Below are 16,615 nucleotides of genomic sequence, written 5' to 3'. Positions count from 1 at the left end.
CAAACTTTTCAAATTTCTACAGAAGTGGAAGGAATATTTAATGACCTCTATCACATTCAACAATCATCAAATTTGGGGGCATTTGATGCTCACTTCCTGGGTTCTTCAATTCCTACCTCATAAAATTTCTATTTCTCCAACTGGCTTCCTCTCCACCTGGTCCTCCTCTCTCTCTCCTACCTGCACTCCAGCTTTCCACACACTCTTTACTTTTCTACCCATCCTTAAAGACCAACCCAGATGTCACCTCTTCCAGAAGCCCTTCAAGACCGAAACTATAAAACTCCTGAAGCCCATGTGTCTGGAATATTCACCCACCTATGAAATCTCCCTCCAGATTTTCATTGCCACACCTCGTTGGTCCAGACTTTATCTTGTGCTCTCTCCTAGACGTGCAGTCACTTTCGAGGTGCTCTCTCTGCCAGAACAATTCATAACAGAAGCAGCCACAGTAATCTTTATCAGACACCATCTGACTGCATCAGCCCCCTACTCTGACAACTATGACAATTTTCTACTGCCTTTGGATTAAAGTCCAAAACTCCTTGGTATGACACACAAGGCACGTCATCATCTGGTACAACCAGCTACTTATCTCAACACCTCCAACAAACGGCCTTTCACTCCAGCCTCACTCCATCACCTACCACTCTAACATGCTCCTCCCTTTTCTCCCTCAGTGCTTTGGCTGCTGCTGTCTTCTCTTCCTAGAATTCTTTCCTGACCTTCACTCTCTAGTTCATTTCTATTCCTTAAGATGCAGCTCAAATATCACCTCCTTTGTGACATATTCTCCAACTTTATTCACTCACACCCCCATTCAACAACTGTTAACTGATCATGCTATGCTCTAGACAGGGAATACAATAATAAATAAATAACAGCTCCACTCTCAATGAGCTTAGAGTCTAGCAGATCTCCTCAGGCAGAGAGTAGTTCCCTTCCTCCTCTGTTCTCCAGAAATTTACAATTTGCACAAATCTCTAAGGTCATATTTATTACATTTAATATAATACTTGTTTCTGAGTCTGTTTTTATCTCTAGACTCTAATCATCTTGAGGTCAAGGATCTTTTACTTTTAAGGCTTTATTAAGGCATAGCAACCATCTCAGGTGGACAATTCACTAACTGTTCATATATTTATAAAGTTGTACAGCCATCTTCTTTTAAATCATTTCCATCACACTATAAAGAAAGCTCAAAGCTCACTGGCCAACTCCCCATTCCTGTCCCTAGACCTGCTGCTGCTGCTGCTGCTAAGTCACTTCAGTCATGTCCAACTCTGTGTGACCCCAGAGACGGCAGCCCACCAGGCTCCCCCATCCCTGGGATTCTCCAGACAAGAACACTGGAGTGGGTTGCCATTTCCTTCTCTAATGCATGAAAGTGAAAAGGAAGTCGCTCAGTCGTTTCTGACTCTTGGTGACCCCATGGACTGCAGCCTACCAGGCTCCTCCATCCATGGGATTTTCCAGGCAAGAGTACTGGAGTGGGGTGCCACTGCCTTCAGTTGTGTCCAAATCTGTGTGACCCCATAGACAGCAGCCCACCAGGCTCTAAGCAACCCCTTAATCTACTTTATATCTCTATAGATTTGTCTGTTCTGGATCTTTCATATAAATGAAGTCACACAATTTGCTGTCTTTACTTACTGGCTTCTTTTATGTATCATAACAGATAGCATGCTTTTCAAGGATTATCCATGTATCATGATACAGCATGTATCAGTAGTTCACTCCTTTTTTGTAACAGGTAATCTTCCACTGTATGGATATACATTTTATGTATCCATTTACCAGTTGATAGACATTTGAGCCATCTACTATTTGGCTATTATAATACTGCTATGAACATTTGTATGTAAGTTTTACGGAGACATATGTTTTTATTTCTTGAGTATATTTCTAGAGTGGAACTCCTGGGTCATATGGCAACTCTATGCTTAACCTTTTGAGGTACTGCCAAACTGTTCTCCACAGCAACTGTACCATTTTACATTTCCACTAGCAGTGCATGAGGAGTCCAATTTTTCTACATCCACAACACCTGTTATTACATCTTTTTGATTATAGCATCATATTGGGCATGAAGTGGTGTCATGGTTTTGATGTGCATTTCTCTGATGGCTAATGATGTTCAACGTCTTTTCAAGTGCTTATTGGACATTTGTGTATTTTCTTTTGAAAAAGGTCTAGTCAGATCATTTGTTTATATTTTACTGGATTATTTACCTTTTTCTTATTAACTGGTAAGCGCTCATTACATATCCCAAATATAAATCTCTCATCAGAAATATGGTTTACAAATATTTTCTCCCATTTAGCAATCCAAAGTAGTCTGATAATCATCTGAATCTTACTCATTTTCACATTTCAAAGAACTAGCACGTAATCTGACTCATTGCACATGTTCAGTAAATGTCAGGTGGACATTACTGCTTTTAACTGCTTTGAAGGCAAGAATAATGCCTTACTTGTTCAGCATCTCCCTCACATGTCACACCTAGCACTAGACCTAAAGCACATGCTTTGGAAATACACAGAGGCTGAGTAACTCTCACTTGAACAAAACAGTGGGAATGATGTTGCAGAAGAATCCAGAAGAACTGGGAAAGCCACCTGAAACCAAAAGAACTTTTTTACATTGGCTACTACCAGTTACCCCTGAGACTGCTGCTGCTCCCTGAGAGTAAGAAGCAATTCTTACAGTGGCCCACACTAAGAAGTAGTCATCAAAACGTTCCATTACTTAGAAAACCAGCCACCCTCCCTCCACTCCCTCAGCCAGTGAGAGACAGCAAGCACACGACAGCACTAATTGAAACGCTGGCTCTGCTTGAAATGTGCTTTCTTCTCCTTCAGTTCAGTTCAGTTCAGTTGCTCAGTCGTGTCCGATTCTTTGAGACCCCGTGAATCGCAGCACACCAGGCCTCCCTGTCCATCACCAACTCCCGGAGTTCACTCAAACTCACGTCCATCGAGTCAGTGATGCCATCCAGCCATCTCATCCTCTGTTGTCCCCTTCTCCTCCTGCCCCCAATCCCTCCCAGCATCAGAGTCTTTTCCAATGAGTCAACTCTTCGCATGAGGTGGCCAAAGTACTGGAGTTTCAGCTTCAGCATCATTCCTTCCAAAGAAATCCCAGGGCTGATCTCCTTCAGAATGGACTGGTTGGATCTCCTTGCAGTCCAAGGGACTCTCAAGAGTCTCCTCCAATACCACAGTTCAAAAGCATCAATTCTTCGGCACTCAGCCTTCTTCACAGTCCAACTCTCACATCCATACATGACCACAGGAAAAACCATAGCCTTGACTAGACAGACCTTTGTTGGCAAAGTAATGTCTCTGCTTTTCAATATGCTATCTAGGTTGGTTATAACTTTCCTTCCAAGGAGTAAGCATCTTTTAATTTCATGGCTGCAGTCACCATCTGCAGTGATTTTGGAGCCCAAAAAAATAAAGCCTGACACCTTTCCACTGTTTCCCCATCTTTTTCCCATCAAGTGATGGGACCGGATGCCATGATCTTCTTTTTCTGAACGTTGAGCTTTAAGCCAACTTTTCACTCTCCACTTTCACTTTCATCAAGAGGCTTTTGAGTTCGTCTTCACTTTCTGCCATATGGGTGGTGTCATCTGCATATCTGAGGTTATTGATATTTCTCCCGGCAATCTTGATTCCAGCTTGTGCTTCTTCTAGCCCAGCGTTTCTCATGATGTACTCTGCATAGAAGTTAAATAAGCAGGGTGACAATATACAGCCTTGATGTACTCCTTTTCCTATTTGGAACCAGTCTGTTGTTCCATGTCCAGTTCTAACTGTTGCTTCCTGACCTGCATACCGATTTCTCAAGAGGCAGGTCAGGTGGTCTGGTATTCCCATCTCTTTCAGAATTGACCTAAAGAGACAGCCTGGTATCTGGATCACATCAGAGATGCACAGCTGGCAAAGGTGCTCCATCCTTTGTGGGTTTTAAGTTAAAAAGTGCTCCTCCTCTTAAGCACTAGCATGAAGTCCTTCATGATTATCAACAGCCTATAGTAAATACTGAATACTTTCCAAACTTGTAAGCATACAAATAGGACTGAGGGAAGCTTTGGGAAGAAGGAAAAACTGAAGAACATGGTTGGTTCTACCAGAAGGCCTAGATCAGTGGGGCAGGAAATGTCTCTATCATCGCTTCCTATTATTCAAGCTACAAACATAATCCATGTCCTTCAACCTCATGCCTTTCTTGCCAGTCACTGTGTCACTCAAGTTCAAAATCTTCTGGTTTCCTAATACTGCCTGTAAGAGAAAATAAGAACTCCCCAGTAGGCTACATAGTGCCCTCTAAGAATGCACTGACAGTGAGCTCACGTGACCACATAAGGCCATGACCTGCCCCAGACTGCCTTCCAGTTTCACCCTCCTCTGCTCCTGCACACCTCTGGCATTTAACATGCACTCTCCTGCACTATACGTAATACACCAGAAAGCACACTTTGAAATTAGATAAATCTGGAAGCACTACTTGCCTGGGTTAAGGCATGTCTTCCCTGCCTCTCTAATCCCTTCTCCATTTCTGTCCCCAGAGTGATCTTTCTAGAATGCAGATCTGATCCACGCCACTCACCTAAGTGCTTAAAGTTCTTCCACAGTTAATCACCCAGTACACATAAAAATCCAAACTCCTCAGCGATCTCACACCCACCTCCCTTTCTCACCATGCCCCACCCTCTACTCACCATGCAGCAGTGACACTAAACCTGACTCAGTGCCCCAGCCCTGCTGTTCCCTCCCTCACCTCCCACCTTGCTCATGATGCTCCTTCTGCCCAGAGGCTCTTTCCCGTCTTTTCTTGGCTGATTAACCTCTGGTCATTTTTCCCACACCAGCTGAAATGCCACTGCTCTGGGGAGCCTCTCTTGATCTCTTGTCCCCCATTTTCTGTGCTCACAGAGAGCTCTGTGAGTCTCTGTATCGCAGCAGTTGTTACATCTGCTTATTTCACTAACTCTTCCATTGGACTACGAGCAGCCTGAGAGCAGGGCCTAGGTCTTCATTATCCTTCATAGCTAAGATAGTCCCGTGATAAATGCTCAGTGCATGCTTGATGAATAGATACATGAATAAACAGGATTCTCCCGCCATACACACAAGCCTGGCCTAACACATACCTTTATTACTTCTTTAAGCCGACGACACTGTGACTCAAGTGTCTCACTGACTTGTCTCAGTAACAACTGTGTGGTAGAGACAGGATAAAAAGGCAGCTCTTCAGAGTCTCAGACCAATGTCCAGAACTCTCCTCCCACTCTACATTCATATTTCCAACTGCCTAATTAACACCACCACTTAGATGTTTACATAGGCATCTCAAACTTAGCATAGACAAACACAAGTTTTCTGTATTTCCTTCCCCTCACCCCAACAAAAATTTCTCCTAGTCTGTCCTGTCAGTACACAGTAACATCAGCCATGGTGTTGCCAACTACTCAAGTGAAAGCAAAACAAACTCAAAAAACCTGAAAGTCAAGCCTGATTATTTTCATTCCCTTACGTCCCATATCCAATCCACCAGCAAGTCCTGTAGGCTCTACTTCAAAGCATTCTAATTTCATCTCGCCATCTCTGCCACCCTACTCACACTCCCCCTCGCCCCCAACTCCAAAACTATCATTTCTCACTCAGACTACTGCCAACAGCCTCTTAACTGCCCTCCTCGAGTGCTCCCCTACAATCCATTCTTCTCAAAGCAGCCAGAAAGATCTTTTTAAAAAATGCAAATCAGCTCGCCTCACTATTTTAAAAACCATCCAAAATCATTGTACTCTCAATAAAATTCAACACATTCAGCAGCATCTACAGGACCTTACATATCTGACTCTACCAAACTCTGTGACTTCATACGGTACTATTTTTCTCTTGCTCACTGTAACTCAGCCCCACTGGTCTTCTTTGGTCCCAAGACATGTGTAACCCGTTACCACCGATTTGTAGTTGCTTCTCCCTCGACTTGACACAGTATGCTTCCAAATCTTCAAGCTGCTAAGTCTTCTTCATTCAGGTCTCAGTTTAAATATCACCTCCTCAGAGGCATTCCATAAACCTCCCAATTGAAAGTAGCATCTCTCCTCGAGTCATTCTCCATCCTTTTCTCAGAGTATTTAACACCATTTGAAGTTATCCTGCTAGTTACTTATTATCTGTGTTTCCCCTATTAGAAAGTAAACTTCTCAAGAGCAAGGACCTTCATTGTCTTGTTCACTGCTGAATTACTGGGACCTAGAAAAATTCCTGACATTCTGAAGTTGCAAGTATTTGAATAAATAATATAGATTATATATTTAATAAATGCTTGACGAATGTGTGAGTGAATGAATTAAGGAATGGAATGGAAAAGGCAAAAAATAATAAGTGCACTCTATGTAATATTTTTATGGCTGCTCACTTTTCTCCACCCTGCTTTTGGTTTTGCTCAGATCCCCACAATCTCTTGGACTACTGCAGTACTCCCAACTAATTTCTTCTCCTTCGCCCAAGCTGATTCTTCCAAAAATAACTTCCACCCTTCTACCAGATTTGATCATTCTGAGACATATATCTGAGTGTGTTATAAGTTCAAGCCTCTTAGCATGTTGTTAAAAAGGCCTTGCCGACCTTATCACTCACTGCCATCCCCCTACATTTAATCTATATTCCACTAATACAGGAAATCTTACAGTTCCCAGAATATTCTATGTGGAATAGAATAGAATAGAATATTCTAACGCCTCTAAGCCTTTGCAGATCTTTTCATTTTGCTGGACTACTCTTCCCTTTCTCACAGACTATCTACTGAACTCAATCCTCAAGAACCATCTCAAGCATCCTCTGTTAAGTCTTTAATGATTCCGTCAAGCAGTTAGTCACTCTCTCCTTTGTCACCACAGTATGTGACACACACTTGCACTACACTGCAATCATTTGTTTCCATGTCCGTCTTCCTCTGTGTGACCATTAGCCCCCTGAAAGCAGGAGTTATGTCTTCATGTTTGTGTCCCCAGCACTGTATCTGGCGTATTGAAGCACTCGATAAATGCTGACTGAAGGAATGAGTGGATGTCTTAATTCCTCAACCTGGCATTTGAAGTCAACCTCATACTGGCTCCAACCTATGTGTCTGCATTTAGTACTTAGTCCTCTCTTACTTCGGAGAAGGCAATGGCAACCCACTCCAGTGATCGTGCCTGGAGAATCCCAGGGACGGAGGAGCCTGGTAGGCTGCCGTCTATGGGGTCGCACAGAGTCGGACACGACTGAAGCGACTTAGCAGTAGCAGTAGCAGCCTCTCTTACTTGCTGATCCCCAATCACATTTACTTTCTCATATTTACTTGGGACCTTTATTTCTAACACTCTCTCTCAGTTCAGTTCAGTTTCTCAGTCATGTCCAACTCTTTGCGACCCCATGAACCACAGCACACCAGGCCTTCCTGTCCATCACCAACTCCTGGAGTTTACTCAAACTCATGTTCATCAAGTTGGTGACGCCATCCAACCATCTCATCCTCTGTCGTCCCCTTCTTCTCCTGCCCTCAATCTTTCCAAGCATCAGGATCTTTTCAAATGACTCAGCTCTTTGCATCAGGTGGCCAAAGTATTGGGAGTTTCAGCTTCAACATCAGTCCTTCCAATGAACACCCAGGACTGATCTCCTTTAGGATGGACTGGTTGGATCTCCTTGCAGTCCAAGGGACTCTCAAGAGTCTTCTCCAACACCACAGTTCAAAATCAGCAATTCTTAGGCACTCAGCTTTCTTTATAGTCCAACTCTCACATCCATACATGACCACAGGAAAAACCACAGCCTTGACTAGACAGACGTTTGTTGGCAAAGTAATGTCTCTGCTTTTCAATATGCTGTCTAGGTCGGTCATAACTTTCCTTCCAAAGAGTAAGTGTCTTTTAATTTCATGGCTGCAATCACCATCTGCAGTGATTTTGGAGCCCAGAAAAATAAAGTCAGCCACTGTTCCCCCATCTATTTGCCATGAAGTGATGGGACTGGATGCCACGATGTTAATTTTCTGAATGCTGAGCTTTAAGCCTCTCATTAATGTTTTAATTAAATTAAATTAAGCTTTAATGCTCTCTCTAGTGAAACTTAAATCATCCATTAAGGTCCAGCTCAGGCATCTCCTTCTCCATGAAGTCTTCCCTAACCATTTTGATAAGAAGAGATTTACTTCCCCAACAGCACTTTGTTTTTTCTACTGATGAGGTATTTAGAATGTCTTACTTTATAATTATAGCCTTTCTAATTGAACTACATGGGCTACTTTTCTAACTGAACGATGAAAGCTCTTTGAAGGCATGAAACATGAATTAGTATATTTCTTCTCAACTTAAGTACCTAACACAGTGCATTGCACAAAGCAAGCAGGTATCACTAAATGTTTTATTAGTGGAGAAAAGTATGTTTAATAGTATGCTTAGAGATAATAAGCCTCCTGTCCTTCACATATATGTGCTTTTACCTTTGTATAAATTAGTCTCCTGATCACATGATAAACATTATTCTTGCTTTAAGAATGAGCCCAACGTCATATCTTCTCCGAAGTCTTCCCTAACTCTCCCAAATATACTTTCACACTTTGCCATGTACCTGTGGTACCTGTACATGACTTCACTCATCACACTACATTGGTCATTATCACTTAGGGGGTCCCTCTCCCTACTAGACCATGAACTCTTGAAGCACAGAGTCTCTTTAAACATTTATGGGGTTCTTTTGGTTTGGTTGTTTTTTCTTTTTGGCCACAACGTGCAGCATGCAGAATCTTAGTTCTTTGACCAAGGATCGAACCCATGCCCCCTGCAGTGGAAGAGTGGAGTCTTTACCACTGGACTGCCAAGGAAGTCCCTCTTTAATCATTTATGAATCCCCAACACAAAATAAAGTATCTGGCAAAATTAAATGCTTAATAAATATACAGTGAATTTTGAAAACAGTAAATTAATGTTATAGAGTATACCAGCAATAGAGATCATGGCATCCCATCGCTGGGTTCAAATCCCAGTTCTACTTACAAGCTATCCACCCCTGAATAAGTTACTTGGCAATGCCTCAGTTTTTACTCATCTGGAAAGTGAAGACAATAATAGTATTAAAAGAGAATTAAAACAGCTAATGCATGTAAAATGCTTGGTGTAATGCCTGCCATGCAGCATGCACTAAAAAATTTAGCTATTGTTTGTTATCATTAGAAAGAGAGCTAAATGACAGGAAGCTTAATGACAGGCTCAGCAAGAGGGTGGGCTCAATCCTATGGGCAAATGGGGAGTAGAACGCCACTGGAGACGTCCTCAGTAACAGACACACTCAGTTACTGAGAACATCCTACTGGGAAGGGGGAAGGAGGGCGGAGGGAACAGACCACCGCAGGGCTATGCTCTCTGCCTCCAGCTTCCCCTTTCCCCACTGGTTCTCCCTAGTTGCTCAAGGCCAAAAGCCCCATGGCCACAACTCAGCATCCTCTTGGGATAGCTGCACTTTAGAGGGAACTAATGAGTTTATGTTTACCGACAGATTTTCCTCTGAGGAGCAGAGAGATAAATGACTTCAAGAAGGGAAAACACAAAGAAATAAAATAGAGAAGAGGAATGACACTGGGTGGATTATCCTGGGTTGACTTCCACAGAGTAAGCTTTTAGGCCAATAGCCCTAGGTGAACTGAACCTAATTAACCCCAAGTGGAGTGAACCTAAATTCATCAGAGGATTCTCTTGCAGGGCCATGTGCCTCCATCATGGGTCAAAGACGCAAAGAAGTAGGATCTAGGAAAAGAGGACTAAAAAGATGAAGCTACAGAAATAAGAATTCTAGCCCAATCTGAAGAATACTGCAACAGAGGAAATCAAAGAAGGAAGAGGCTGACCAAAGAATGATAAACTCCCTTTCACTGTTACTTAGTTGAGCTAAGTTGTGTCCAACTCTTTTGCGACCCCACAGACTGTAGCCCACCAGGCTCCTCTGTCCATGGGATTTCCTAGGCAAGAATACTGAAGTGGCTAGCCATTTCCTCCTCCAGATGATCTTCTCCACGCAGATCTCCTGCATCGGCAGGTGGGTTCTTTGTGTTTAAACACAGACTAGGTGACCACTTGCGGGGAGTGTTTGACATGGGTAAATGGATTAGATTTAAGATCCTTCAATAAGCATTTGAATATCTACTCTACGATAACTACTGTGAAAGATTAGGTGCTGGGAACACAGAGGTGAAAAATAATATGGTCTGTCCCCTCAGTAAGTTCACTGCTCACTGGGGGAAACAAACAATGCAACACAATAAGGAAAAGCAGGTCCTCAGATTCTGTGCTTATGACTCACTGCTGAGCAGTAATATGGCATTAATTAAAATTGGAAAAGCAGTTTATAAGCAAACAGTACTGTCAGGAGCTATTGTATTACTGCCCGGCCAGGACAGACAGTATGTCAGTTAATCTTTGCAATTTAGTCAACACTTCCTTAAACCTGAGTAGAATCCACATCTACAAACATTCTCATTTATTCAACAAATATAATCAATGTCTGCTATTGCCAAGCACTGGGTAAGGCAGAGGAATGCAGAGATGAGAAAGACAGTTCCTGCATTCAAAAAATTAGAACATTCCTCTTCATCTTTTCTTATTCTCTCTCCAACCTTCCCTTATTGACCAGCATGTGTACGTGCTCATCGTGCCTGATTATTTGTGACCCATGGACCCGCCAGGCTCCTCTGTCCATGGACTCTTCCAGGCAAGAATACTGGAGTGGGTTGCCATTTCCTGCTCCAGGGGATCTTCCAGACCCAGGGATCAAACCCGTATCTCTTGCATCTTCCACATCTCCCTCACGGGCAGGCAGATTCTCTACCATTGTACTGCCTGGGAAGCTCTTTATTGACCAGAGGACACTTTAAATTCCTTCTGGAAGTAGATGAGTTATTAAGTAAAAGGTTAATTTCAAAAAGAAAGAGTGAGCTGGGGGAGGTGGGGCGGTGGGAGGTTTGTAATGGGAAATCAAATGGGAAAAACTGTAGACATGTAAACAGGGTGTCTGCCGGAGTATGAGACTCTGACTGCACAGAAAGTCAAAGGTTACAGTATTGGAGGTTATATGTAGGCCTTTTTGTCTACAACTTTCCTATCACCATTTTTTCTACTCTTATCCTAAGATTATGAGCACAGATTATTAATAATAATTACACCTTCATTCGGTCATTCTCTACCATTTACCGAGTACCCAACAGGAATTACAGGACTCACAAAGCAAAGTAAAATACTTTCAAAGCTGCAGGAGACCTCTAGAAGTCATGTGGTCCAAACCTATCATTTCAAAGATGAAGAATTAAGGTGTGGAATCTCTCATAAGCTCTTATCTTCAAACATTTATTGAGTCATACTCTATGCCAGGCACCAAGGATATAAGGATGGATAGGAAAACAGCAACTGACTTTATTTTCTTGGGCTTCAAAATCACTGCAGATGGTGACTGCAGCCATGAAATCAAAAGATGCTTGCTCTTTGGAAGAAAAGCTATGACAAAGCTAGACAGTATACTAAAAAGCAGAGACATCACTTTGCCAACAAAGGTCCATATAGTCAAAACTATGGTTTTTCCAGTAGTCATGTATGGATGTGAAAGTCGGACCATTAAGAAGGCTGGGCACCAAAGAATTGACGCTTTTGAACTGTGGTGCTGGAGAAGACTCTTGAGAGTCTCTTGTACGGCAAGAAGATCAAACCAGTCAATCCTAAAGGAAATCAACTCTGAATATACACTGCAAGGAACTGATGCTGAAGTTCCAAATACTTTAGCCACCTGACGCCAAGAGCCGACTCATTGGAAAAGGCTCTAATGCTGAGAAAGATTGAAGGCAAGAGGAGAAGCAGACAACAGAAGAGGAGATGGTTGGATGGCATCACCAACTCAACGGAGATGAGTCTGAGCAAACTCCAGGAGATGGTGAAGAACGGGGGAAGCCTGGAGTGCCACAGACCATGGAATTGCAGAGTCAGACACAACTGAGCAACAAAAAGCACTTTCAAAGAGAACTCAGTCTCAAAGAGTGTGATTCCGAGTCAAATCACCTCTGTAAATGAAGTCCCACCCTTACACAGTAGAAATATCTAGCATAGGACAGCATGGGAAGTTATAGTACTCATACTGCCCACAGTGGTTAAGAGCACAGATGCTGGAGTCATCTTGGATTTGAACCCTACCTGTCACCTACCATCTGTCCAAATTAGGCAAGTTACTTAAATCTCTGTGCCTCAGTTTCCACATCTGTAGAATGGATATAGCCATAATAATATCTATCTTGTAAAGTTGTGGTATGAAATTAGATAATGCATAGAAAACACTTGGCACAGGAACTGGCACATAGTAAGTACTGTATCATTTTGCCTTCAGCACTCTCCCGCTGAGCCCTGGCCTTAGAATCCTTCTGAACACAGTCTTCTAAGCATCTATTATCATCTGGCTGTCTCTGAGATAAAACAAAATCTGCTATTCCTAATCTAAAACCTAGGTCTATCATTTATAACTAGTTTTTTTTTTTTTTTTTGCACACTACATTATGCTACTACTCATTTTAAAATGATTAGTCTTTAAAAAGTTTTTAAAAAAAATCTGAAGATACATGGTCAGATAGCCAAGATTAAACTTCAGTCACACATGCCTCAATCCTTCAACAAGCTCTTGATTTTCCCTAGAGAAGAAAATCCCTGGAAACAAGGAGCATTTATCAAATGTCTACAGGGAGAAACCCATGGGAGGGAACACAAAAAACAAAACAAACAGTCCAAGATTGCTACTTTGAAAAAGCAACAGATGGGAATATCTACAGTCTGCCTGAGAAAAGAAGATATGATACAGATTGCCACTTCCTCCTTGATGTACCTATGGCACCTACTCCACTGACACAGCACCTGTGACACAAATTTGTACTTATCACTCTCTACCCAGGCTAGTCTGTGACCTCCTTGAAGGCAGTTATCACACATTATCCATCATGATATGATCAAGCATAGCACACTACCTGGAACAATTAAGTTTGATGAATTGATAAATGAATACAGAGAAAAACCATGAAAGACAAGGAAAGAGGGTATTAGTGTAGATCAGACTAGTTCTACAAGACAAGAGCGCCTTGGGCTTGGACCTTAAATACACATAAGATTTGGAAAGACACAGGGAGAAAGGGAAGGTACTCCAGGCAGACAGGACAGCACAAACAAAGGCCTGGCAGGAATCAGAAACATGGTTCACTGGATGTCAGAGCTTTAGCCACGATTTAGTTCAACAGTTCAATTCTCATAGGGATGCTGTAAACATTCAATTTTTTAAAAAGCACATACTACTAAGGAGAGGAGTGTATTACCACTATTCAAAAATAATAATTGTTGAACACTGTTCGGTGCCTGCTTTATGCCAGGCCCCACACCGAGTGAAGGGACTGTGACCACGAGCAACACAGACCTGGACTCTGCTCTTGGGCAGCCAACAATCTAGTGGGGAAGACACAGACAGTTAAAATAATGCTTGGTAGATGTGGGCTAGAGGAAGTACAAGGAGGCTGAAGGAACATAAAATAGGGTCACCCAATCAGTGGACAGTAAGAGAAAGCTCCCTGGCTTTTAAAGTGTGGTTTGAGACACTCAACGGGTTCTGAGTCCCTTCAAAGACTACAAGTCTTCAAAGTGAGTTTTTTTTTTTTAAATAAAGGGTTTCATGACTAAGGTTTAAAAACCACCAATCTAATCCAATCTTTTCTTTTAACAAGAATAAATCAGGGCCCAGAAGAGGTAAATGATGCACTAAAGGCAACAATAAGTTAGCTGTAGGCTGCTTTGAACTTGATCTGGAAGCTACTCACTGATCTACATGATATCATATCATTTTGGCAGATGGACAACTACCGGGAGCAGACACATCCAGAATTCACAGGAACTATCCAGGCAGGCAGGCTGGCCCCAATAGGATGCTGAAGTGCTTTTTTAAGCTTAGGTCCCAAGCCAGGTCTCCATGCCAAGACGGTGCCTCCAATTCCTCTAATGGCTGGCCCACTACCCCTTCACGAAGGAACTCACAGGCTCCAGGAGTAAGTCAGCTTCCAGGCCTCCAAGCTGGTATCCATGCTTTATCCTCCCCAACACGCTCAAGCACCCTATGGTGTTCAGCAAGTGAAAGAACTTAGCCAGTCATCACAGCCTGTTTAATACCTAGCCTGAGCTGGCTAGACCCATAGCTTATCTCCCTAACTGCCACTGGGCTGGTCACTCCCCATGACCAGGGAGGGGCTCAGTAGAATCACATTACTGGTAAACTAAAGGATCTGTATAGAAAAACCAATATTCTTTTAGTTAACCCCCACTCTGAACCTCTCAGGAATGAAATGCTGCTTCACATATTTGTGATGGGTCCTTTGTAGATTAAGAAAGGGGTAGTTTACTTTGGTAAGATGAGTCTGGCTTGAGAATGGAACCTAGGTGCTCAGCATAGCACGGTGGTGTAAAACTTAGTTCTGCACAGCAGAGGCAGACTCTAGCTGGAATCTGCACTTCCCCATCATGAACTGTTGGAATCCTGGGAATGCCACTTAGCCTCTCTTGCCTCAGTCTCATTTACAAAATGCAGTAAACACCAACTAATTCACAAGGTTGCTGTTAATAATAAATGAGATAATGCAGGCTTTAAACGGGAGCTGGTTTATGATAAGGGCTCAATAAACAGTGGTCTTTTCTACTAGTAGCTCTTTTCCTAAGCCGTCTTTTCTATTCAGGAGAAGCAGTAAGTGAAACCTAAACTACCTTAACTACTATAGAAAGTAATAATGAAAAAGAAAAAAGGAAAGGAAAAGAATATGAATAAACTAATGGCTGCTATTCCAGATTACTTATGCTAAGGACATCTGATACTGGAAAACAGATCAGATATCCTAAAGAAATCAGAGCATGCAGTCTTTCCATAGAAGTGGCATCTTAGCTAGGTTATCCATTACTTTTTTATAATCTGAGCTTCACAGTAGTCTCTATACCAAGTAGAAAGTGTTAAAGGAGAGGAACTCTGATACCACATGCTTCTTTGTAAACCTGACCTTTCATTTTTCAGCTTCAACCCATCTCCATCATAAAGACTTCAATGACTCTCAGCAGATTTGAGTGCTTGTCTCTAGCGCCCCACTGAATCTATTACACCCTTCCATTATAAAAAGTATCTAGTATTGCAGCAGGCCATTTGCATGTCTTTTCTCTACATTACAAATCGGTAAAGATCCTGTCTTACTCATCTTTGAATTCCCAGTGCGTAATACATGGAAGATTCCCATAATTACAAATTAAAGGATGGATTTCACCTTCTGTTTCACTAGTTAAGGATGCTAAAAAACAGCTGGAGAAGCATTAGTAGAAACTCACTCACAAACTAAGGTCAGCCAGACCATACCCCTGCCTCTCCCCCTCCTTATTTGAGCTCGAAGGGAAAACTGTTCCTGCTTCCCAGAGTTACTTTCTTAAACACACAAGGAAAAGGACAGAACCAGTCCACATAGAATTTCCAGACAGCAGATTATATTATTTCTTACTAAATGAAACAAGGAACAGAAGTTTCTGGGATAAATGCTAGTGCTTCATATAAAGTTGACTTCTAGGCATGACACTCTGGAAGTATAATTATGATACTAGAAGCACTTAGGTTTTTAAAACAATAAGGAAGATAAGCAAAAATCAAAAATAACCTAACTTCAAAACTTAAGTTATTTTCTCCTTTGCCAAAACGTTTGCTCTTTATCTCAATGAACCCTGGTATATGTAACTGATATCAGCTCCCCCCGACCCCGCCCCGGTTCAAAGGATCATATTATACATGATTAACAAAGCATGTATAATAACCTAAACACATTATTTACTTTTACCAAGGCACTTTCAAATACATCTCACTGAACTACAGGCAACCATAATCACAGAAACTTAAAGCTGAAAGGGGCTTGGAAGTCATTTCCACAATTACCCCACTTCACCAACCAAGTGGTATCCAAACACTCCTAGTTTTTAGTGACTGAAAGATATGGGTCTAAAACGGTTCTTTAAAAATCTCTCCCTGCTCTGACTACTTGTCAGTTTCTCAGTCTCCTCTCCCCATCTTAATGTTCCCAATCAGGTAAACCCAAACCTCCAAGTCATCCCACCACCAAACAACAAGCTTTGCTTCTCAAGTCCACTTCTACTCCTTTTCTCTGGGCCTCATCCCCAATCCCCACCCAGCCAAGGCCTCTAAGAAGCTGATCCCTCAGAGACCCCACTGGTTCCATCCCTGACAATCAAACCCCTTTCTCCTATTCCTCCCTGCTGTCCGTATGCTGTCATGGGCAAGACCACTGGCACCCCTAGCCATGAATGTACCTTTGGCCTCGGAATTTTTTCCCTTTCCTTTCTCACCTTCTCTCTCTGCTTCTCAGCGCTGTCCCTTCATTCCCTTCAAACTCAATGTCTCCTTCCTCCTAGTGATTTCCTTCAAGGACCACTGGTCACTGAATACACCCGTTGTTAAATGCCTGTTACGTAGGTAAAAGAGACATACACCCTCAACAGCTCACTCTCAAAAAACTCGT

At 42.3% G+C, this 16,615-nt stretch overlaps 1 protein-coding gene across 4 annotated transcripts in view; it reads right to left on the bottom strand.

Moving 5' to 3' along the window:
- The window catches only part of RNF121 (ring finger protein 121), an 84,080-nt gene that overhangs the window by 66,551 nt on the left and 914 nt on the right, over positions 1-16,615 (bottom strand). For 2 of the 4 annotated variants that reach the window (XM_059874944.1, XM_005216204.4), the window contains exon 2: positions 16,443-16,558. The gene's annotated coding sequence lies outside the window, so the exon portion shown is untranslated. 4 annotated transcript variants of the gene reach the window in all.

This window comes from Bos taurus, chromosome 15, assembly GCF_002263795.3.
Source record: "Bos taurus isolate L1 Dominette 01449 registration number 42190680 breed Hereford chromosome 15, ARS-UCD2.0, whole genome shotgun sequence".
NCBI classification, from domain to species: domain Eukaryota; kingdom Metazoa; phylum Chordata; class Mammalia; order Artiodactyla; family Bovidae; genus Bos; species Bos taurus.
The sequence above is the reverse complement of the archived record's forward strand: the minus strand, read 5'-3'. Positions and strand labels throughout refer to the sequence as shown.